Here is a 24,073-nt window from a genome sequence, read left to right on the forward strand (position 1 = left end):
TGATGAAAGTATAACAAGAGAAACCGACCGTAAAATTATAAAAAAATTTTATTAACTGTACAAGAAAATGTTATTCTTTGTTTTAAAATGTAAGATTTTTTTTATGTACAAACGATTCAAAAGTAAATTAAATTACTTTCAAGGAATTGTGTTCGTAAAGTTTTTTTTTTTTTGGAAGAAAAAACATTGAAACTATTGGGGGGGGGGAGAACTGAGTTGGATTGTTTATTTTTTGTACAAAATATTTTTTTGTTGAGGGGGGGGGGGAGGGGCTGCTGGAAAGAACTGGGTGGAATGTTTTTCATGTTAAAACGGATGTTTCCTCAGACCGTTTGAGGGCATCCTCATCATCCCCATCACACGACGCCAAAGTGGCCGCAGAGGAGGTGATAGCGGACGTGCAAGGGAGCAGCTCCTCATCAACCGGGTAGCTTTCGGCGATGTGAGCTAATATGGAGGCAAACGGAGCTTTACCAAATGTCTGCCTCCACATGAACTCTAAGAGATATGTGTCCAAAAGCTCCCGGTTGGTCCCGCATTCAACTTTGTTGCTTTGTTTCGCTTTCTTCCACATTCGCTCCACATGCTTTGCCGTAGCCTTCGTTTCGGGATCTATGAAGTGAAGGCTGTGGTTCACCGTCAAATGGCGATACCCCTCTACCCCCAATTTGTCGTATGCCTTCCAACAGTCAGAAACGACCGTGGTCCCCGGCAGGATATGTTGTTTGATTAATGGAAGGAGGGTTTCGGCATTCCGGTCTGGTACACTCACCAAGAAACCCTCCTTTTCGGCGGGGTCGTACCCACCGAAGACCCAGACCGGTGTGCTGTCGACGTTATGCTTTCGACGGTTAAACAAAGCCTCATTTACCTCCACCGTATGGCCCGGGCCCCCTATCCGCCGGGGATTCCTTAGAAAATACTCCCCGCAAATGTCTCTCAAGAAATTCTTCCAGTCGGCGATGGTGTGCGTCGATCGAATCCCACATTCGCGCTGGAGGTCTTTTTGCGTTGCTCTCTCGAACGCCCACAAATAGATGAGTTTTAGGATTATGGCGATTGCCAGCCTAGATTTTGCGAAAAAAGTTCCTGTTCGGACAGAGGTGAACGTTCGGCATTTGCCAGCCTGGCATCTCCAGGCATAGCCATCGCTTACTTGGCTTCTTGCAATAAGTGTGCAGCTTTCTCCACAAGAGGGACACGTTTTCGTCCGTGCAATCAACCTCCTATCCTGACAAAATTCCAGGACTCCCGCTGCTGTTTCTAACTGTTCAGATAATTCTGTAAAATTCACGTTTTCTTCCTTACGGAAACGTATGCAAATGGTGGGTTTTTTGTTTTTTTCTGAACTGACTTGTTTTTTTTTCTTCCTTTTCGTCTGCTGCTTTGATTTTTCAGCTTGCGCGTACGCGCGTCGCGTCGCAAACCACCGCACTACGTTTTCACTGGCTCGGCTTAATTTCTTCGGCGAAGCTCGGCTTACTCCGGCTGTTGACGTCATGTTCCGAGGGAAAAGCCGGGTGTGCGGATCACTCTGCACAAGTACCTATATTTTATACACAGAAAATGAAAAGGACATAATTGTTTGAACAGGGCGAGCGCTAGACATCTATTGAAAAGTCGGTACTAGTGCACTTATCAATCTTGAAATAACGCTATTATTTAAAGTCATTCTTAACATGGGGGGTGGGCACCTATTCTGCACTTTAACCTTACAACTGAATAAAAAAAAAAAAAAAAAATCAAAACTTTAAACTTGGAAACATGATTAAATCGGATCAGTAAGTGCACTAGCAACGAAAAGTCTTTGTAAGACAATGAAATTTTAAAACAATTTAGGTGCTAATGCTCTTACTGATCCGCGCTAGTTTTTTAAATCGTATTTACACCAAGTTTAATTAACGTTTTGTTTCTTATTAAATGGTAAGGTTAAAATATAGAATAGGTACAAAACACTCCCTCCAAGTTAAGAATGGCTTTTAAAATATCGTTTCAGCAATAAGTGCAGGAGTATTTCCTACTTCGGTCGTAGTTTAAAATACTGATTTCCGATTTTAACGACAAGTGCCGAGAAAAAAAAAATGAAAAACAGCGTTTGTGATAAACTGTAGGAGTAACTTTTTTTTTTTTACGTAATCACCTAAAAGTAGAAACTACGAATTTAGCAAAAATTCGTCAAGGTGGGGTAAGCTTTAAACGTACCACATTCTTTCAAAATTACGTCACTATAATTACCGAGGTTTCAAAAACTCATTTTGAAACAAGATAAGTCGTCCTACAAATAACTTTAGACATTTTTTGTTCCCGAGTTTAAATTTCAAAGATGTATCGCCCTAACTTAAAGGGTCTTTATTGCATTAAAGAGAAAAAAAAAAAAAAAAAAGGGTACTAGTGCACTTATTGATCCGTGCTGAAATAACATTTGAAAAGCCATTCTTAACATAGGGAGGGTGTTTTGTGCCTATTCCGTAATTGAATAAAAGACTTTAAACTTGGAAATACGATTAAAAAAATAGCGGATCATTAAGTGCATTAGCACAAAAACAATTGAAACTAAATCAAAGTTAAGAAATTGCGCCTTTTGAAAATTAGGAAACTGAAAACGGATCATAAAGAGGGGGATGAAAACACTTAATGTTAAAGTTGTTTGAAATATAAAGTGGCAAAAATAAAAATTATATCGATTTTGGCAAGGTGATTAGATGTCAGATAAAATTTTTATTACGTAGAAAAAAAAAAAAAAAAAAAAAAAAAAAAAAAAAAATGGCGGTTAGTACAACGCCATATTGGAAATTTTCAAAAAAAAAAAAAAAAAGAATTTCAGCAAAATAGAATACAGATGAAAGCTAAAACGAGGGAGAACGTCAGAGTATTAGATTTAAGAAAAAGGGTCTCGGATTTCTAAATTTGGATACTTTTCAGTGGAAAATTTCGCAGAAGTTGTTTTAAATGAATCTCATTAGGACTAGGTAGAGAAAAAAAAAAAAAAAAAGAACTTAATTTCTGAAAAAATATTAAAGTATTCACGTTAATATTTCAGTTTTTTTTTTTATTTGAGAGAAATGGGGCTATTGGTAGTTTTTCTTTTCAGTATTTTTTTCTTATTTATGAAACTAAGTTTCATTGAAACTTTAAATCGAATTCATTATGAGAAACGAAAGACAAAAACGAAAAGATGGAAACACTGCGTCATAAGTGTTAAGACAAATGGACGTTTTACGATACGGGAAAAATATCGAGTTTGAAGCATCTTTATCAAACAAGTTTGAACAAAATTAGAGACTAAAGGAAGATATATATATATGAAATGAAATTTTTTTTTTTTTCTTCTTTTTGTTGTTGTTTGATACTCACGAGATGAAATGTCCTGCTCGTTGTGAAACAAATTTCGTACGACGAATAAAGCTTTTATGAAGCTTTCTTCGACGAGTGGGCGTGGCGAAAGATGGTCACGTGATATCAGTGGCACACATTGATTGGTCAGAAAAATAGAGTAATTGTTGCTATCTTAATGGTGGCTCGAATGGATGACAAATCATAGAATAATAAAATTTCTTGCATCATAATCCATAACAAAAGTCACAATTTATTCTCTGTTTATTTATTTCCATTTCTATAATATAATTGCTTCACCATTAATTTAGCATTAATTAAATTAGGTAACAGGCGTTGCAGGGGGTTTTCTTAATAATTTTTGTTAATTTTTGGCTTCTCCTACTGGGTCGGTTTTTAATGTAGAGAAAATCCAGATCCCCCCAAAAAGGGCAATCTGAATAGGTATAAAAAAAAAAAAAAAGTTTCTTAAAATGAATAAATGGAATTTTTGTCATAATTTTTAAAAAATAAAATATTTCCATATGAATATATTTTAAATATTAAAAAATATTTATAAAAATGTAAAAAATAAAAGTTTATTTATTTTTATTGTGTCATGATAAAACAAGAAGTGGTTTCATATGGTTTCGGTTTTCGTTTCATGCTTAGTGACTTCCAATCTATATTTAAGTAAACCAAGTTCACTTCCGGCGGCGCTCCTTCTCCACTATCAGAACGTAATTTCGGAAATCGTAATGCAGAATTTCACATGAAAAGAATGGTATCTACGTATTCCTTGTATTTTTAAGATGATTATATCCAAAAATTACGAAAATCGATAAAGTAGAAAATTATTTATTAAAGAAAATAGAATTTGAAGAAAACGATCGTACTTGCTTATATAGAGAGTTCAAAAGGGAGGTGATTTTCCGTTTCGATTTAAACAAGATGACCGCAATTTTAGGTAGTTTCGACTGCTTAATTTGGAAGTTATCACTGTAAATTATTAGAATTAACCCCTCCCCCCCCCCCCAAAAAAAAACAGTATAGACCATTGTTTTTTTTTTTATCCGAAAACTCCATTTATCAATTATAAAATTTCGCTCTGAATAGTGTAGAAGCGCCCTTCCGGAGTATTGAATTTTGAGTCATAACCTAGAGTCACCGGAATGTACTTAGATTAACTTCCAAAACTTTCAATCTTTAAGGCCAGAAGGGTGCGTTAAAAATTTTAAAGGTAGTTTTAAATTTTAATGACTTTTTATTCGACATTTTAAATGCTTTCAAATTCCTTTCAAATTAATTCATCTTTTTTTTTTCTTCTTCTTCACGTTCACCCATCACAAGGCATACCACACCACCACTTGGACGTAAGGAGGCCATTACAGAATGCTAACTTACGTTTTATTTAAACTTCTGTATAGCAGTACCATCAAGGAAGCACAAGCAGTTAGCAGGAAGGGAATTCCAAAGTCTGACTTCTCATAGTGAGTAAATAATAATAATAATAATAATAATAATAATAATAATAATAATAATAATAATAATAATAATAATAATAACAATGCAAAGAAGTACCATATGGAACAGAGAAAACTGGATGTAAGTTACCCCCCCCCCTAAAAAATCCAACCGATATCACACCAAATAATTGAGAACGGTTAAAGAGGATAGAAAGACCGAGGAGGAAGGAGAACAGTACTGGATGAATGCGAAAACTGGGAGGTTTATTGCCACCCAAATTCTCGTGATGAGGCTACCCACAAAATTCAATGGTAGACGGCTGTTGCGATAACGCAAATTAGTTTGCAAAAGTTCTCGAAAGAGGTGGATAGTACTGGAAATCTGCGGAGACTTGTTGCTACTCAGACTCCAGGGAACACCACTGGTTGTTCTCAAAGATAAATCTTTGATGATGGCCTGTGTGAAAACTCCTAAGAACGCTAGAATTTAGAAACGTTACTCTCTTTTCTCATTACGACCGTATTCATTGGGGGGGGGGGGGGGTATCATATTTTCTTGCTAAAAACAAACTTGTAAATTGAATTCAAACATTCAACAAGACATTAAAAAATAGTGATAGAGAATTGGACTTTTTCTTCGACATGATTCGTCGGCATTACTCATTTAATTTGTCTAACCTTTTAATGGCGAACACTAGGTGTGTCCGTAACACGGACTTGTTAACAGAGAGACAATCTAAACGAAATGGTAGTTATCGCCGGGTTTCTACACATATATTCAAAAAAGTTGTCAAAAAACAAATATATAACAAATAAATGTTATCAAAGGCAAGATAAGTTACTTTTCTACCAAACTGGATATATTTTTTGTGTTTTTATTCAATGTAACATGTTTATTCAGCTTGAAAAACGTACATTGTTTACTGATGTATTAGAAAATTCAAAATGGCGCCCGCCCGACTCTCTCATTCACACGGTAAGTTTGGGAAAAGGTGTTATAAATAATAAACTAGACAAAATACTATTAAAAAGCCACCGAATATATGTCAAGTTATGTCACGGTCGGGTAACATATATTGAGCGAATTTCTAACAGTATTTTGTCTCGTTTATTATTTATAACACTTTTTCCCGAACTTATCGTGTTAAAGAAAGAGTCGGGCGCCATTTTGAATTTTTCAATACATCGGTAAACACTGTATGCTATTCGAGCTGAATAAACATGTTAAATTGAATAAAAACACGAAAATTATATCCAGTTTGGTAGAAAAGTAACTTATCTTGCCTTTGATAACATTTATTTGTTATATATATGTTTTTTTTTACAACTTTTTCGAATCTATGTGTACAGTAATACAAACCCCAATTTTACATACATTTTATAGAAAGCCTTTAAAGTCCAATACATATCTGATCTAAGGAAAGTAGCCGCTTTTGTTTTACTGAGTAAACAAAAATGGCTACTTTCTTCCTCAGATCCAGTATTTACGGAACTTGTTATTTGTATTGAATATTATTATTAATTTTTTTTTTTTTTTAACTCAAAGAGGTTACAAATAAGTAGGGAAGACAAACTAAATTGTTTTCGTCTAATTTCACAACAGTATTTCCTTTAAAATAATTTATATCGGTACTATTACTAATCGTTACTATTATTTTTATTACTAAGTAATTATAGTACCTAGTATTAATGGGAGTTGAAAATAAAACGAAATAATTTATCTTCTCGAAAATTTAGTTAATTTGTTTAACCTTTTCTCCTGAGGAGATTCTCCCCATGAGGAATAGTACTAATAAATAAATAAATAAATAAATGAATATTATATGTGACATTCACCAAGTCCGTCTGTGCTTGTTTACAATATCGCGTCAGCTGATATTTTGTTGAATGCCCTGGAAAAGGCACTTCTCATTAGTTTTAAAAAATATTCTATTAATTCAAAAAAAAAAAAACAGCCAGGTTTGTTTGCACATTTTAAAACTTGTAAACATTAATCAGAATGATTTTTCCAGGGCATTAAATGTCAAGCCCAGTCCAAAATATCAGCTGGTGATATTGTAAACAAACACAGACGGAACTTGAAGAACGCTAATAATATAAATATTTTACGAGGCTTTGTTCTTCAGAGAAAATGTTAAAACTAATATTTCCCCATCGAAATGTCCTTAACAACTTCATGTTTCGGAATATTTTAGGGGTGGGGATTGATATTAATTTAATTATTTGAATTATTTATTCTCATTTGGGTTTTTATTTTCATAACGTTTCGGCCTATGTAACCTCCGAGGTCTTCTTTAGGCTTATATTTTTGATATGTCCCCCCCCCCCAAAAAAAAAAAACAAACAAGATTAATTTTAGGGTTTGGATTACAATCCTCAGAGTTACAAAAAAGTGGCTAAAAATTATATAAAAAAAAAAAATAACAAATAAAGGCAAGATAAGTTACTCTTCTACATATACGGAAAAATAATTCGTTTTATAAGAGTCTGTATGTGGGAAAACAAAACCTACTTGAACAAAACAGACGAAAGACACAGAGACGGGGAGGAAGACAAAGAGAGAGGGAGACAGAGAGAGGGGGAAAGAGAGAATAAATTAGTAGTTGTAACTTGTAATACGATCCTCAGTTCTCTCTTCTTTTTTTTTATTGTTGGTTTTGGCCGCCAACAAGCGGTTTTGACCGCCATTTTGATTGTTGATCAACATGGTATAATGGCGATTGTTGATCAATTAAAAAAAAATCGCGTAAAATACAAAATAAGTTCTCATTCAGAAATTTAACCTAATTAAGACAAGAAAAATCGGTAAAAGTGCCTTTTAGGTGCCTAAATTAAAAAACTTAAACAAAACCATAAGACTGTACTTTATTTTGTAGTTCTAGTTTCTCACATTTTTTAAACGCAATATACAACAGTAACACAATATTAGAAGCGTGTCAGCTATCCTTAGCGGAACAAGAAATAAGTCCTCGTTATGAAACCTATTGTGAAAAATAAATTCATGCAGATATTTCGGGATCGGCCAAACTGTCTTGTACAATTTTAATTTACGCACCTAAAATTCGCTTTTACCGAAAAATCTTTTATGTTGTACGACGTACGTACTAGTCACGAAACGAAAATGTCATATCATATAACCATATAAATTGATCATATCATAAAAAGGTCATATCATAAAACCATATAAATTGATCAAGTAGTTTTTTTTTTGTTTTTTTTTATATATATGCATAGAAAATCATTTTTTTTGTACTAGTGCACTTATTGATATGTGCTGAAATAATAACGTTATTATTTCGAAAGCCATTCTTAACATGGGGAGGGGAGGGTGTTTTGTAGCTACTTTAACTTCACAATATAATTAAAAAAGACATCATAAAACTTTAATTAAACTTGAAATTACTATTTAAAAAAATTGCGTGGATCAATAAGTGCATTAGCACCATTTTTTTTAACGATTAATTTTATATCGTAGCCATTATAATACTTATTTTAAAATCTCGGTAGTTCGAACTGAGTTATCTTCTATCATTAAATATGGTGGAGCAAGAGTACACCGTTCTTGCTCCATCACAAAATTTGGTTTTCTTAGTTAAAAAAAAAAAAAAAATACTTGATCAATTTTTGTGATTTTTGGAATATGATATTTTTGTTCCGTAATGGGTAAAGATTTTCCTGTATTTTTTTTTTTTTTTTTTTAATTAGATTCAACTCTGGAATTGTCCCTACAGACTCGACCAAAACAAGATACATTTGTACTTCTTGGCCTCCGGCAAAATCTCAGTGTAGCATCTATTCTGCTGCTACACTTTGTGACAAAACCTACTTAATCAATTGATTAAATTAAAAGGTTTTTTGTTCAAAGGTTTTTTTTCTCAAAGGACCGACCCCATTCTTTAGGGGTTATTTTTTGGTTGCTTTTGTTAGCCCATTAGGGCAATATTAAATGTTTTTTCTTTCTTTTTTCCGAATAGTCTAGTACTTGGCAAGACTTAAATAGCCAGCAGGTTCGGGAAGACACATACCTTTTTAGGTGACAGTCTCCCTATCTCCGAATCGGCGGGTGTCTGTTTGGGTACTAGACACCGACAGAATAGATTAGGCTACTTATTTGTCCAAACGAGAGGACGCTTTCACTTCTACACCAGGAGGCGATGAAGTTCTGGGAGCGACCCTTGCTATGCCTGGAAGCATAGTTCCAGGAGGAACGAAGGACACGCCCGGAGGCCATGTTTCTGGAGCGACCTCTGCCACACCTGAAGGTATAGTTCCAGGAGGAGTTTCCCTGTTCGCGTTTGTTGTGGGAAGAGCCACATCCAGTGTCTCTCTCAGTCCGATGAGCACACCCGGAAGTACATGGTCAGAGTGGGTGGACAATACGCCTGGCGGTGCACCAGGGGGATAGGCACCAAAGAGTCAAGTACAGGATACATCCAGCAGCAGCAGCTCTCGTTCATTTGCTAGTTGGGGAAAATTGACTGAGCAAAGGAGGACAAAAGTCTCAAGGTCAGTCAAGAGCCGCCCGAGGAAAGAGCCTAAGGAACTGAGGAAGTGGCAGGCTGTAGATCTGACAATCGCCAGGGACAAAGAAGAAATAGAACATTTTCTAACTCCAGAAAAAGAGTGGTCAGCACTCCGGAAGAAGAGAGAGAGAAAGGATCAAATGGAAAAAGGACCAACTTGGGGACCTCAAAGGCAAAAGATGCCAGAGAATACCAGAGACTATTTTAGGAGTAACAAACATTAACGCGGCGGAATACAATAAAGCTGGTCCCAGGAACATTGGAAGACGTGCAAGAAAAGATAATCTCACTGGTGACCTCAGATAAGAAGAAAAAGGGGCTAGTGGGGGTCCCCAAAGAGAAGATGATGGTCATGTTGGTGGAGCTAAATGTACCAGCAAGGTATATAGTAAGGAGAAGCTTCGCAATGTGGGACCTATTCCTCCCAACTATAAAAAGAACGACAGATCTTTTCTCTTCCCTATAGCCTCTTTCCCACACAACAAACATTGCTGATCTTTCTCTACTCTATTGTTATTCTAATGGTAGGTACTTGGCTGGGTTTCAATCTCTGGTACGCCTCTTTAAAACATTCACAGCAAAAACTCGTCTAGCTGCAACCACTGTAAAGAATTTCCCTCTTTTATTTTGTGTAAGCAGAACTTCCAAAAATCTACCGTCTGTGGAACACAATACCACAGGGCTGCTCCCAAGTTGACTACAACATGGTCATTTTCAAGTCCAATGTAAACAAATTCTTACTGAACCATCCTCTTAAATAATCAAATTCTGCCTAGTTTTAACCATAGTCTTCAATCCTTGAGGTGTTGTCTTGCCGTAAATAGAATAATCTCATTAACCTTTATTGATATGTGGTCTTTGAGCCTATTTTACATACGAGCACATGTTGGACAGCTTTAACAAATTGATTTCCAAACTAACCTATCTCTGGCCAGGTCTTTATTATTTATCCTTCTTTTTCTCAGGTCCATTTTTATCGTTTCCTCCCAATCTTTAAAATTTTTTTTTTCTACTCTAAACTTAACCTATCACCTCAACATTTCTACACCTACTAACTCAAAAACTCTCATCCGTTCTTTTAATGTGACCATACCATCACAGTCTACCATTCTACACGCATCTCCCTTTACTATCCAGATTTTATCTTTCTCTGAGGTCATCAGATCTAAGCTTACACATCACACATCCATTGTATCATTCTCATGTTAGTTTTCTCCATGCAACGCATGTCCTCAACCCTCACTAGATATGGTTTCACTTCCACACATCATCACGCTGCATATACATGACTAATAGATTCTTTTCTTGGTCGACAGTGCTAATAATGTTTTACTGGTTAGTAATAAGTCACATTCACTCCTAACTCCTGCAATCATACAAGCACCTACTCCATCCTGTGCTCTAACAGAACTTATTAGTAGAAAAAGAAAAAAAAACACCAGAAAAACATAATAAATAAAAATAAAATAGAATATTATTTTAGTAACACACTTGACAGAAAAAAGGGAACCTTTCAAAGAAATAGAAAAAAAAAAGAAGAGTATTATTTTAGTAAAACACTTGAAAAAAAAATTGATTTTTGTTGCAAAATTCACTCATCTCTGGTGTTAATGGCCCTTGAATTCATAGCTTTCATTAGCTTCAGAGCAGAATCTACCAACCCGCTGCCCATGTCAAAGTACTTCTCATAAGCGTATGTCAGATTCGTGACTAAATGTCCTTGAGCTGAACTGCAGTTTTAATTAGCAGTTTAATTACGACAAAAAAAAAAAAACTTCGAATGATACGCAATAACATTTAATTTAGCATTCAAATCATAAAAGCTGATGTCATTTTGTTCAGCTTTTATCGTCTATGTTTTCATATGTTAGTTTTAATATTTAAACATGGTTTGTACGAGAGTCATTCCAAAAGTAAAGCCTCCTATTTTTATTTTTAACTAAAAAAAGTTGAAGAGCTACAAAAACGGAAGTGGTACCATTAAAACGAGCGACTTTTTGTGTTTCAAAATTGATTTCTCAATGCACTCTTGACAGGAATTCAATGACACGTGTCTGCTTCTAACGCACATCCATGACAGGGGGTTGCTTTCTCAGAGTCTTGCACTGTCAATATCTACAACGGAGAGATGATACTTTCTGGTCATGAATACAAAAGTTCAGTCATCATGACACTGCAGTTTGTAATCCCCTCTGATCCATTCGGGCGGAATAAAAAAAATAGGAGGCATTACTTTTGGACCGCCCCACGTACTTCTCATAAGCATATGCCAGATTCGTGACTAAATGTCCTTGACCTGAGCTGCGGCGCTGCGCCTGTAATGAGCAAGTTAATTACGACCGCTTCAAATAATATACAATAACAGTTAATTTAACTTTCAGATCATAAGAGCGGATGTCATTTTGTTTGGCTTTTGTCATCTGCGTTTTCATTTGCTATTGTTTTCGGATTTAGACATGGTTTATACAATGAATGAGTTGCTGTTAATTTTAGACCAGTTAAAGAAGCCGTCTCGTGACGTTCACACTGTTGACGCATTGATTTGGCCAAGTGATAGAGAGAAAAAAAAAACAAAAAAACGTGTCTATACAAATATGAGATCAGTGTTTTAGTTCTTATTTTATTCTTTATTAGCAGGAGTGCAGGACTACCTGGCGTGGCCCGGGATCATAAAAAAAAAATAGAAGAATTTAAAAAGCATGTTCAACATTTTTATATTAAAACGTCTATCTCTCTACACCTTTTAATCCGTCTTTCTCTCTTTCTATCTTTCCCCCCTTCTCTGTCCCCCCCCCATCTCGGTCCTGGATATGACCTTAAACTATATCCGATGGTGAGGTCCCAGCTTGCGGGCTTTGGGGAGTGTAGAGCCACCCTTTAATTGCCATTGCTTCCAGGTCCACTCTGACCCAGAGTGGTAGTACCTGTTAGGGTCTCAACTATGGGTTAAATAGAAACCGACTTAAAAAAACAAAAAACAAAAAAAAACAAATGTATTCAATTAAAAAATTTTCTAAATCACTGGATTTAGCATTAAATAACCTGAAAAGGGTTGATATTCCATAAAACTAAAACAACCCCCCCACATCTCTTTCCTTCGCCTCTCTTTCACTTACCCACCAGCTCATTCCTCTCTATTAGTAATAATAATAATAATAATAATAATAATGTGTAGGGAGAAGGGGTATCAACAGGTCTCTGAATTATGATGGTGACGGGAGCATGGGTCGAAACTCCTTTCCCTAACAAGAAAAAAAACAAAAAAAAACAAGAAAAAAAAACAAAAAAAAACAAGAAAAAAAACATCAGCAAATAGCAACGACTCAGGAACAAATACAAACATTTCAAATAACAATTTTTATTTAACTTGAAAAGAGTTTAGTTTTGTGTGTGAGAGATGTGTGCGGTTAAACACACCTAAAAAAAAAATGCATTGTTTTCTTGTTTTAAAAATAACAAATAAATAAAAACCCAATTACGCGCACAAACAAAAAAAAGATAAATTTCAGAGGCGCAAAGATTTTTTAAAAATACGCTCACGCAAATTCTGCAGGGAACAAAACTTAAAATGCGTCTTGCTCGGCGAACATAGTGGAAAGCATACCACATGACAAAAGAGTGCACTTCTCGGCCAATCAACGCTCGGAGAAAGATTTAATTTTCAAAACCTTTTTTTCTCACATCGCCTGGGAGCCAATTGACAAATACTTAAACAAATTCACTCACTCATTCCCACTCGGCGCTCCGCACTCTGCGTTCCTCATTCTTCACTCACTTCTCTATTCATATCAACAACTCCGTTGCAATGTATTTTTCCACCAGCAGGAAAAAAACCCAGTTATCAACATGCACGCACGCACGCACACACACACACACACACACACACACACAGAAGCGCTTATCACACGCACGCATGCACACAGCAAATAATGCAGATATTCAGCCACACGCGAGGACATTTATCTTCTTTATTTCTCCTTGTGCACACAAAAATTAAGTCTGTTTTCTCGTTGAGAAAATAAAGGATACTCTCTGCTTTTTCTTGGCAAAACTACGAACAGTCTCAATTACTTTCACATTTGCAAGAACTGTCTTTCCAGACGCACCTTTTGGTGCAACACAAAAAATGATTCGCTTGTTACTTGGAAAAAGGGATCTTATGAGACCTGAGTACCCCTACAGATGTGCAAATTATAGTCCTTCTTGGATATTCGATATGTCCCCATGAGCATGAAATTAAAAAGATTAGGGTCCATTAATAACGCAGAGAAATATGTAGTTTAATAAGATGAAAGTTCAGAAACATCATTCAAGTAGAAAAAGAATATTTGCATGATTGTAAAAGTACTGCTGGAAGTCTTTTGTGACTGAGGAAATCCTCCGCGACTGAAGAAATGATTATTGCCAGCATATTTTGTGAAAAAAAAAAACCCACAAATGAAAAATACCAGGAGGGTAAAAGTTTGTGAGCAAAAATATTCATTCATTGTTGTTTGCATGAGCTTCATTAGTACAGGGATTGAGCAATTTGTCCATTTACAATTTGAACATGATACTCTTACTAGTGCAGATTTTTATGTCGTACGATAGAGTCTGATACGAGTTACTATTACAACCAGCAGCGATGATGACTTGCGGAAATGTTGTCTAGACTATTTTGTTTTTTGGTGTATTGGCGCTTTTATCAAGTTTCTAGAATGTTCCGACCTGTTTACTGTCTACATACGCAAATAGACAGAAATATAGTTCCATGGATTTGTGTGTAAAAATGATGCGTGACAAAATCAAATTGTTCCTAAAATGAATAAATTCCAGCCAAATAGATTCTTCTGATTACATGATGAGCGACTTCATTTGGCTGGTCATTACAAATGTAAGTCATTAACCTCTCCTTTAATAACATTGGAAAGGGCTGAAGAGAAAACGACCTCATTTGATGAAACCTGGTCTAGTTGACCCCCAAAGAATGGATATATTTTTTTTATTTTAGATATTACTAGCAGTTCCGCCCGGCTTTGCTCGGGCCCTATGTACTGTTCATAAGGTTATGTGCATATGTATATATTAAAAAGTGTGAATATGTAAAGTAATGCTTTTCTCTATAACAGTCTTCCTTAACTACCATATAGAAAAGACAGACATTTTCACTTTTATAGATATATAGATAAATAGATAGATAGATTGGATGCAATATATAGTTATAATTTAAAAAGTATAAAAGAAAAGACTCATGCGCCACCACCGAGAATCGACACCAAAACGTTCAGCTCACGATTTACTTTGCCTCTGCCATCAATGATTGGGCTATGAAAACATGTTTACTGCAAAGCTAAAAATTAAAACATGAACCAATAGCTACTAAATCATGCATTAGTAATGCTGGTGTTCGACCTTCACCTGGCAAATTTCATTTTTTTTAAATTTTCACACTTTTGCACCGATTTTTGCGGACTAAAACCCAAATATAAAGTTTTGTATGGATTCAAATATCTTATATATGAAGTTTCATGTCTGTAGACCAAAAACTCTAGGAGGAGTGTGGTAGGCAAAATTTGTTAAACAAAAATATATATGTATACATAAATATATATGGAAACAATTTTGTGTTTACTATAAACTTTTTACGCAAATATTATGCAAGTATAAATCATGTAGAATATCTGCATGAATATAATTACACGTAATAGTTAACTAAAGATGATTATCCCATTAGAAAACCGAAGCAACTAATAGGGAATTAATTAAAATGAATGTTTGAAAGAATATGCAAATTAGCTAGATCTTTTGCTAGTGAATGCAATTCCACAACCCATATATAACAAAATTGTATTTTCTTTTAAATAAATAGAAAAGAGGGTTTTTAATATGAATATCAATACACACAAAAGAAAAACGAATCTACAGGAGCATAGAAGATAGATTTATCCAGGGCAACACCGATCAAGAATATTCCAACTTTGAAGATGTTTGTTTTGTAGCTTTTTATGCTTACACACACACACACACAACTGCTCTCTATATAATAGACTAGCAGGGTTACTTGGCATTGCCCGGGTATTCAGCATTTTTCATTGAGTAACGTATACCACAACACAATAACAAAAGACAAAGAAATTATTTCTTTCAGGACATGCTGCGCTTAAACACACCTGCTCTATCTAGGATATCGAGCACTTTGTTAATCTCAAGTCATCCCCAACTTCCCACAATAATTTGATGAAGAATGACGTCATAACTGGAAGTAACTCTCCCCATTCTTACCTCACCTATTCAACCAAAAAGGAGAGATGAAATCTTTTTTTTTTTTTTTTTTACAAGGTCGTCACCACTTATCAAGGCCCGGAAGCCACTCAGGGATAAGGGTTATTGTAAGTACAGTACGTTAGTGTGGATATTTAAAGTGTCTACTTTAGGGGGCGGTTCATCAGAAATTTGTTTACGTTGGACTTGAAGACATCCAAGTTGTAGTCAGGAGGGAAGCAGGCAAACGGAACAGAGTTCCACAGGCGTGCAGTTCTAAGAAAGAAGCTTTGTTCATGGAATCTATGTTTTGATTTAGGCATAGATAAAGAGTGGGGAAAGTTTTTGACAGTGGATTCAGCTAGACGGGTGTTTTTTGTAAAAGATTGGTGAGGGGGACCAGAGATTATAGTTCAGACGAGCACCTGCCATGGAAATAATGATAAAACAAAGATAGGCTTGCAATGTCTCTTCTGTGGGAGAGAGGTTGCAGGGAAGATAAAAGGGCATCCCCCACTAAGCCACAAAGTCTATTTTGTACTCTGTCAAGGCAGGATAGTCTGTTTTTAGCAGCTCCTGCCCAGATGTGGCAGCAGTATTCCATCCTTGAACGTACTTGGCTTTTATATAGATAGAGAATTGCATCAGTAGTGAGATATCTTCTGGAGCGGTAGAAGGATCCCACCATCTTTCCGGCGACCTTGGCAACATACTTCCATTTCAGATCAGGAGTGAAGATCAAGCCCAGAAGCTTGTCAAAACATGGGGCTTCTAGACGAGACCCATCCATTTCAATTGATGCCAGATGGGGAGCAGAGCGTTGATGATGTAAAGATAGGAGTTTGGTTTTAGATGCATTAAAGGTAACCAGCCACGTCTTCCCCCACTGAACCACTCGTTCGAAATCAGAGAAGAGAGAATCAGAGAGAGCTTTGTCATTTACAGCCTTTGATGTGTTGCTGTAGATGGTCGTGTCATCAGCATAGATGTCAACAAATGATTTAAGTATGTGTTTAGGGAAATCATTGATGTAGATCAGGAAGAGAGTTGGGCCCAGGATGGACCCTTGAGGGACTCCAGCATTAATACTGCAGGCCTCTGATTTTTGTCCATTAACCACTACTCTTATGAGCCTATCAGAGAGAAATGATTTAATGATAGAGAGAATATTTCCAGTTATACCGTAGCTGGAAATCTTGTGAAGTAGGCCTTTATGCCATACCTTGTCGAAGGCCTTTTATATGTCAAGAGCAATTGCCCTGGAAAGGAAGCCTTTGTCAAGAGATTCACTAATCCTATGAGATATAACCGTTAGCACATCTGCGGTAGATCTTGCAGAACGGAAACCATATTGCGTGTCACTAAGAAGGTTATTTCTGCTATTTCTCTATTTAATATGGATTCTAGCAACTTACTCATGATACACATGAGACATTGGTCTGTACTGAGAGGGAGATGACTTATCACCTGAGTTCTTAAATACAGGGCATACTGATGAGGTTTTCCAGAGTGTTGGAAAGCACTTCTCCTTAAGGCAACGTTTAAACAGTTTCATAAGTATGGGGGCAAGTTCTGGTTGAAGCTTTTTTAACACTATAATTGGGATGCCGTCAGGGCCAGTAGCTTTACTGGAATCAAGGTTTTTGATTAGCTTGGCGACCTCATGCACAGATATTTGTATGTTACCTAGCGTGTTCTGTGTTATAGGAGGAAATATGGGGAGTTGATGGCCTTCGTCGCATAGGGTAGAATTAGCTGCAAAGTTCTTGGCAAATAGTTTGGCCAGAGGAATGACGTCATCACCGGAAGTCACCCATCAACTTATCACCCCTTACTCAAAAAAGGAGGAGATAATGTCAAGGAGGATTGTCTCATTAAACACTTGCCAATCCATGTGATGATAATCTCAAGTTGTCTCCAAATCGTCACCATAATTTGAAAAGGAATGCTGTCATCAACTGAAGTTACCAGCCATCTGCCTATCACTCCTCTCCCTTACAGAAGAGGAAGAGATAATATCTGGGAGGATTGTCTCATTAAAACACTTGCCAATCCATGTGATGATACTCTCAAGTTGTCCTCCAATTAACACCATAATCTGAAGAGGAATGTTATAATTGAAAGTTACCGTCCCCTGCCTATCTTACCATCATACTTGAATAAACAGGAGGAGATAATGTCTGGGAGGATTGTTTCATAAACACTTGCTAATCCATGTGATGATAATCTCAAGTTTTCCCCTTCTTACCACTATAATTTGAAGAGGAATGACGTCATCACTGGAAGTTACCATACCACCTACCTACTCGAATAAATAGGAGGAGATAATGTCTGGGAGGATTGTCTCATTGAAACACTCGCACATCCATGTGATGATAGTCTTAAGTTGTTCCCAAATTAACACCATAATTTAAGAGGAATGACGTCATCACCGGCAGTTTTCCTCCTGCCTATCACCCCCTACTACTCAAATAAATAGAAGGAGAAATGTCTGGGAGAACTGTCTCATTTAAACACTCGCCAATCCATGTGATTATAATTTCAAGTTGTCCCCAAATTAACACTATAATTTGAAGAGGTATGACGTAATCACCAGAAATTACTTCCCCTAGATGAATAAACAGGAGGAGATAATGTCTAGGAGGTTTGTCTCATTTAAACACTCATCAATCCATGTGATGATAATCTCAAGTTGTTCCCAAATTAACACCATAATTTTAAGAGGAATGACATTGTCACCATAAGTTACTTCCCTGCCTACTGAAATGAACAGAAGAAATTCTTTGGGAGGATTGTCTCATTAAAAAACTTGCAAATCGATGTGATGATAATCTCAAGTTGTCCCCAATAAACACTGAAAAGGAATGATGTCATCTCCTGAAGTTACACCCTGCTTATCATCCCCTCCACTCAGATAAACGGGAGGAGATAATATATGGGAGGATTGCCTCATTTAAACACTCGTCAATCAATGTAATGATAATCTCAAGTTGTCCCCCACTTAACAGCATAATTTGAAGAGGAATGACTTCATCACCGGAATTAACATCCCCCTGTCTATTACTCTCACCTACTCAGATAAACAGGAGCAGATAATGTCTTGGAGGATTGTCTCATAAACACTCGCCAATCAATGTGATGATAATCTCAAGTTGTTGCCCATTTACCACCATAATTTGAAGAGGAATGACGTCATCACCGAAAGTTACAACACTGCCTGTCCTTCCTCCATTCTTGAATAAGCAGGAGAGGATTGTGTCATTTAAAAACTCACTAATTCATGTGATGGTAATCTCAAGTTGTCCCTTACTTAACGCTATAATTTGAAGAGGAATGACATCATCACCTGAAGCTGCCCCCCTGCCTATCATTCCCTACTCAAATAATTACTTCCCCTAGATGAATAAACAGGAGGAGATAATGTCTGGGAGGATTGTTTCATTTAAACACTTGCCAATCCATGTGAGGATAATCTCAAGTTGGACCCATACTTAACACTGTAATTTGAAAGGAATGACGTCATCACCGGAAGTTACTCTCCTGCCTATTACCCCCTACTCAAATAAACAGGAGGAGATAATGTCATGGAGGATTGTCTCATTTAAACATTCGCTAATCCATTTGATAGTAATATCAAGTTGTTCCTCACTTAACACTATAATTTGAAGAGGAATGACGCAATAACCAGAAGTTTCACCCATGCCTATAACCTCCCTCTTCTGGAATAAACAAGATAATGCGTGGGAGGATTTTGTCATTTCAACACTCGCCAATCCATGTGATGATAATATCAAGTTGTACCCATACTTAACACCATGATTTGAAAATGAATTATATCATCACCCACCCCTCATCTACTTGAATAAACATTAATCATGAACACTTTATTTCATATTTTATTAACAATTGTCCTCACACTTGAAACTTCTTTGTCTTTATTTCTTATCATATGTTCCTTGGAGCCCATACATGAAATCCACTGCTCTTTCTGCTTCATGTGAATTTCACTCCAAACACTTTAGCACACCTGAGGCTGTTCTCTATCTCTATAAATCTACTATCAGATTTTATATGGATTAGTGTTGTCATATTTGGGCTGGTGAATTTCACTACTTTTTTTAGTGTTATTGATAAGCATATCTGTAATTTGGTTGGCCCATCCTTTCTTCTCTGCAACGTTTCTGTCACAGATCTAAGGTTGGTCATCTCTATCTCTTCTATAACTACTACAGTGTTCTTCAGAAATTGTCTGATTTATTATCTACCTCGTTTGTTTCAGTTCGTTTGATTCATCAGTTTAGTGGTCTTCATCAATTTGCTGTTTTGATACCTCATCATTATAATACAGCTTTTATATTAGTAGTTTCTTTTAAAGAATTGCAACTTTCCTGCTGACTGTTTATTATTATTATAATTATTATTATTATTATTATTATTATTATTATTATTATTATTATTGGCTCACGTGGAGCTTTCACACAAGTCAACAACCGATCTAATTGTAAACCTGTGGTGTTCTCTGGAAGCTGAGTGACAACAAGTCTCCCCAGACGTCCAGCTCTCTCCACCTCCTTCAATAGCATTTGCAAATAAATTTGAGTCATCGCAACAGCCATTTACCATTGATTTCTCGCTGGTAGTGGCCATTGGTTTATACTGGAATTTGAGTGGCACTAAGCCTCCCCAAGGTTCCAATTCTCTTCGCGCTTGTCTAGTGGAGGTCTGGTCAGCGCTCTCTCCTCAGTCTTTCCATCCTCCTTGACCCTTCTCGGCTCTTTGGTATCACTTTTCTATTGGGGTAACGGTGATGAAACAATGGAAGGGGATGCGTGATGGGGGTGTAGAATTTGTAGATATGCAGCTTCGGTGTTCTTCATTCCCTGTAACGCTTCTTCGTTATATTATTATTATTATTATTATTATTATTATTATTATTATTATCAATATTATTATTATGTATCTAAAGAAGAAAGACGGTAGGAGAGGATTGAAAAGTGTAAAAGATTGTGTTAGAACTGAAGAGAGGTCATTGAAGAAGCATGTGGTTAGAAGTGACGAGTGGATGCTTAAGGTTGTGGCCAATGAAGTGGAGGTATGTGAGACTAAGGCTGATTATGTGAAACATATTGATAGAGAAAGGGCATATGAACTGGCTAGGAAGAAAATGCATGGAAGGTTCTTCCAGGATATAGTAGAAGTGGCTGATGAAAGATCATGGCAATGGCTTAGAGCTGGGTATCTGGCTAAGAGTACTGAAGCTTTTGTTTGTGCAGCACAAGAGCAGGCATTATGAACACGATTGTTCAAAAAAGTCGTTCTAAGAGAGGAAGTTGCTGCAGAATGCTGGATTTGTGTTAAGACATCAGAGTCAATTGTGCACCTTGCAGCAGGGTGTAGTGGACTGGCCCAGACAGTACCGCAAAAGAAACGATCGCATGGGACTCCGGATATATTGGGAGGTGTGTAAGATGGTTGGAGTGAAGTGTGCTGGAAAATGGTTTGAGGAGGTGCCTGATAAAGTGAGAACAAGTGAGGATGGCAAGGTAGAGGTATGGTGGGACAAAAGTGTCATAACGATCAAACAATTGGAACATAATTGTTCGGATTTGGTCGTCATTGACAAGGTCTCAAAAAACTGGCAGATTGTAGACTTTTCAGTACCCTGGGACAGGAATGTTAGAGAGAAGGAGAATGAGAAGTGGAGCAATTATGCTCCATTGGCCTTGGAGATAAGGTGTATACACGGGGTTATAACACAAATAATCCCTCTCATAGTTGGTACGTAGTATCAAGTCGTCTGGAAAGACAATTGAAAAAACTACAAATCCCCGATGTTTTAGGTGGCCTTCAGACCTCTGCTATTGTAGGTACCACCAACATCCTTAGAAAAACCCTTGATCTTTGAAGCTCCTGGTTTGGAACAGGGATTAAGAGAAATCCTCTGGAAATGAATCCCATCTCTTTCCAGAGAGACGTTGATAAACGAAATCAGAATTATTATTATTATTATTATTATTTGAAGAAATAGAATACATGTTTTCTTTTATATATTTTTGCATTATTATTATTTGAAATAACAATTACAAGTTTTTAAAAATATTTTTTGCATTATCATTATTATTATTCTTTAAAAAATAGAATACACGTTTTTTGTTTTGCATCATTGTCATTATCATTATTATTATTATTATCATTATTATTATTATTGTTATTATTATATTGTTATTATTATTATCATTATTATTATTGTTATTATTATTATTATTGTTATTATTATTATCATTATTAATATTATTGTTATTATTGTTATTATTATTATTGTTATTATTGTTATTATTATTATTATTGTTATTATTATTATTATTATCATTATTAATATTATTGTTATTATTGTTATTATTATCATTATTATTATTGTTATTATTATTATTATTGTTATTATTATTAATGATAATAATAATAATAATTTAAAAAATATATAATACACTTCTTTCAATATATTTTTGCATTATTATTATCATTTTTATTTGAAAAATAAAATATAATGTTTTTATATTTTTTTGCATTATAATTATCATTATTATTCGAAAAATAAATAGCAATGTTTCATTTATATTTTTTGCATTATTATTATTATTATTATTATTATTATTATTATTAAAGAAACAATACAATTTTTTATATTTTATTATTATTATTATCATTATTTTCTAAACCAGAAACATGTTTCTTTTTTGCATTATTATTATTAATACAGGGTGGTCACTAGAAAATTGGGAAATTTGTCAAACAACGATCTATTTTTTACAAAGAATAATTTTTACAAAGTTTTACAACACTCACACGGCACCAATCACAAATAGCAATAACGCATTTTATTCATGATCTAAGCTGACCTTCAAATTCCTCGCTTATTCCTGTATTACCAATTTTTGAAAAATAAAATATTAATATTTTTGTTTTGCATTCAAATTATTATTATTATTCGAAAAATAGAATACAATGTTTTTTTTTTATATATTTTTCCCCATTATTATTATTTTCATTATGATTAATTTTATTTTAAAATAGAATGTGTTTAATATTTATTATATACTAATATATATTATTATTATTATTATTATTATTATTATGGGTATTCGAAAAAATACAATGTTTGTATTCTCGCATCATTATTATTATTATTATTATTATTATTATTGGCTCACATGGAGCTTTCACACAAGTCAACAAACGATCTGATTGGAAACCTGTGGCGTTCTCTGGAAGCTGAGTGACAACAAGTCTCCCCAGACGTCCAGCTCTCTCCACCTCCTTCGATAGCATTTGCAAATGAATTTGCATCATCGCAACAGCCGCTTACCATTGATTTCTCGCCGGTCGTGACCATTAGTTTATACTGGAATTTGAGTGGCACTCAGCCTTCCCAAGGTCCCATTTCTCTTTGCGCTTGTCCAACCGAGGTCTAGTTGGTGCTCGCTCCTCGGTCTTTCAGTCCTTATTGACCCTTCTCGGCCCTTTGGTATCATTTTTTTAGGGAGGGGGGGGGGTACGGTGATGAAACAATGGAGGTGAGATGCATGATGGGGGGTGTAGGACTTTTAAATATGCAGTTTCAGTGTTCTTCATTCTCTGTAACGCTTATTCGTTATATTGTCTTGTATTATTCTCCGCATTCAAGGGTTTTCCTTAATATTTCAGTCGTTTTCATTATCGTTAGTCGTTGTACTTTTGCAGTTATTCCCAGATTTATTTGTAACTTTGCAGTTATTCCCAGATTTATTTGTAACTTTGTCGCTCTAAGAATTCTCTGCCGACTACGCAAAGTAAAATGGCTCAAAATGGTGTCGATAATCTATAAATATAAAAGCGAAAATGTATGTATGTATGTACGCTTTTCCTCGATGTCCACAAAAGGTTTCTTTCAGAGAAGCGCTCGCTCGCTTCGCAACTTCTTAAAACTTTTTATATCATCTATAAATTGTAATATCTCGCAGTTAACCACGGAGCTCACCTGTCTATTTAATTTTATTGACTTTCAAACGTTAATTATTCCACATTTCCCGCATCGGCACGCGTTACATTCAGTTTTCGGTATAAACAAAAAGCGAAACTCGACTCTAATCACAGGCCCAGAGCCAGTGAACGTTTGGTCAATGTCGACTTCGTCATATCAGACGGTGGCCTTCATTTCGAGACGAGGGAGCGGGTTTTTAAAAACAAACAAACCGATTTATTGACCTCATTAAAAACTGTCCCGCACAAAATGCTAACTGCTGAATACCTATCGCCGTCACGTCAATCAAAAACGAGCACCTGTTTTTTTTTCACACTTTACTATTTTCCAACTGCGCGTCGTCAAGGCTTTTTTTTCACGGGCACCTGTTTTTTTCACACACACCTACAAACACCCGGGCAATGCCGGGTACCCCTCGCTAGTTGGAAATATGAGGAAGAAATTAATTTTATTTATTACTAAAATTCTACTCAAGAATTTTCCGTAATTTTTGAGATACACTCATATTTCCAACT

General features: G+C 35.7%; 1 long non-coding RNA gene across 1 annotated transcript in view; it reads left to right on the forward strand.

The window, feature by feature from the left end:
• Window positions 1–3,639: 3,639 nt before the first annotated feature.
• Window positions 3,640–24,073, forward strand: part of LOC145263196 (uncharacterized) — a 77,913-nt gene continuing 57,479 nt past the window's right edge. Inside the window, exon 1 of the long non-coding RNA XR_013864488.1 lies at window positions 3,640–4,802. This is a non-coding gene — a long non-coding RNA (uncharacterized LOC145263196). The remainder of the gene's footprint in view (window positions 4,803–24,073) is intronic.

Source organism: Euprymna scolopes, chromosome 38 (assembly GCF_053919585.1).
Source record: "Euprymna scolopes isolate OS-2025 chromosome 38, ASM5391958v1, whole genome shotgun sequence".
NCBI classification, from domain to species: Eukaryota; Metazoa; Mollusca; class Cephalopoda; order Sepiida; family Sepiolidae; genus Euprymna; species Euprymna scolopes.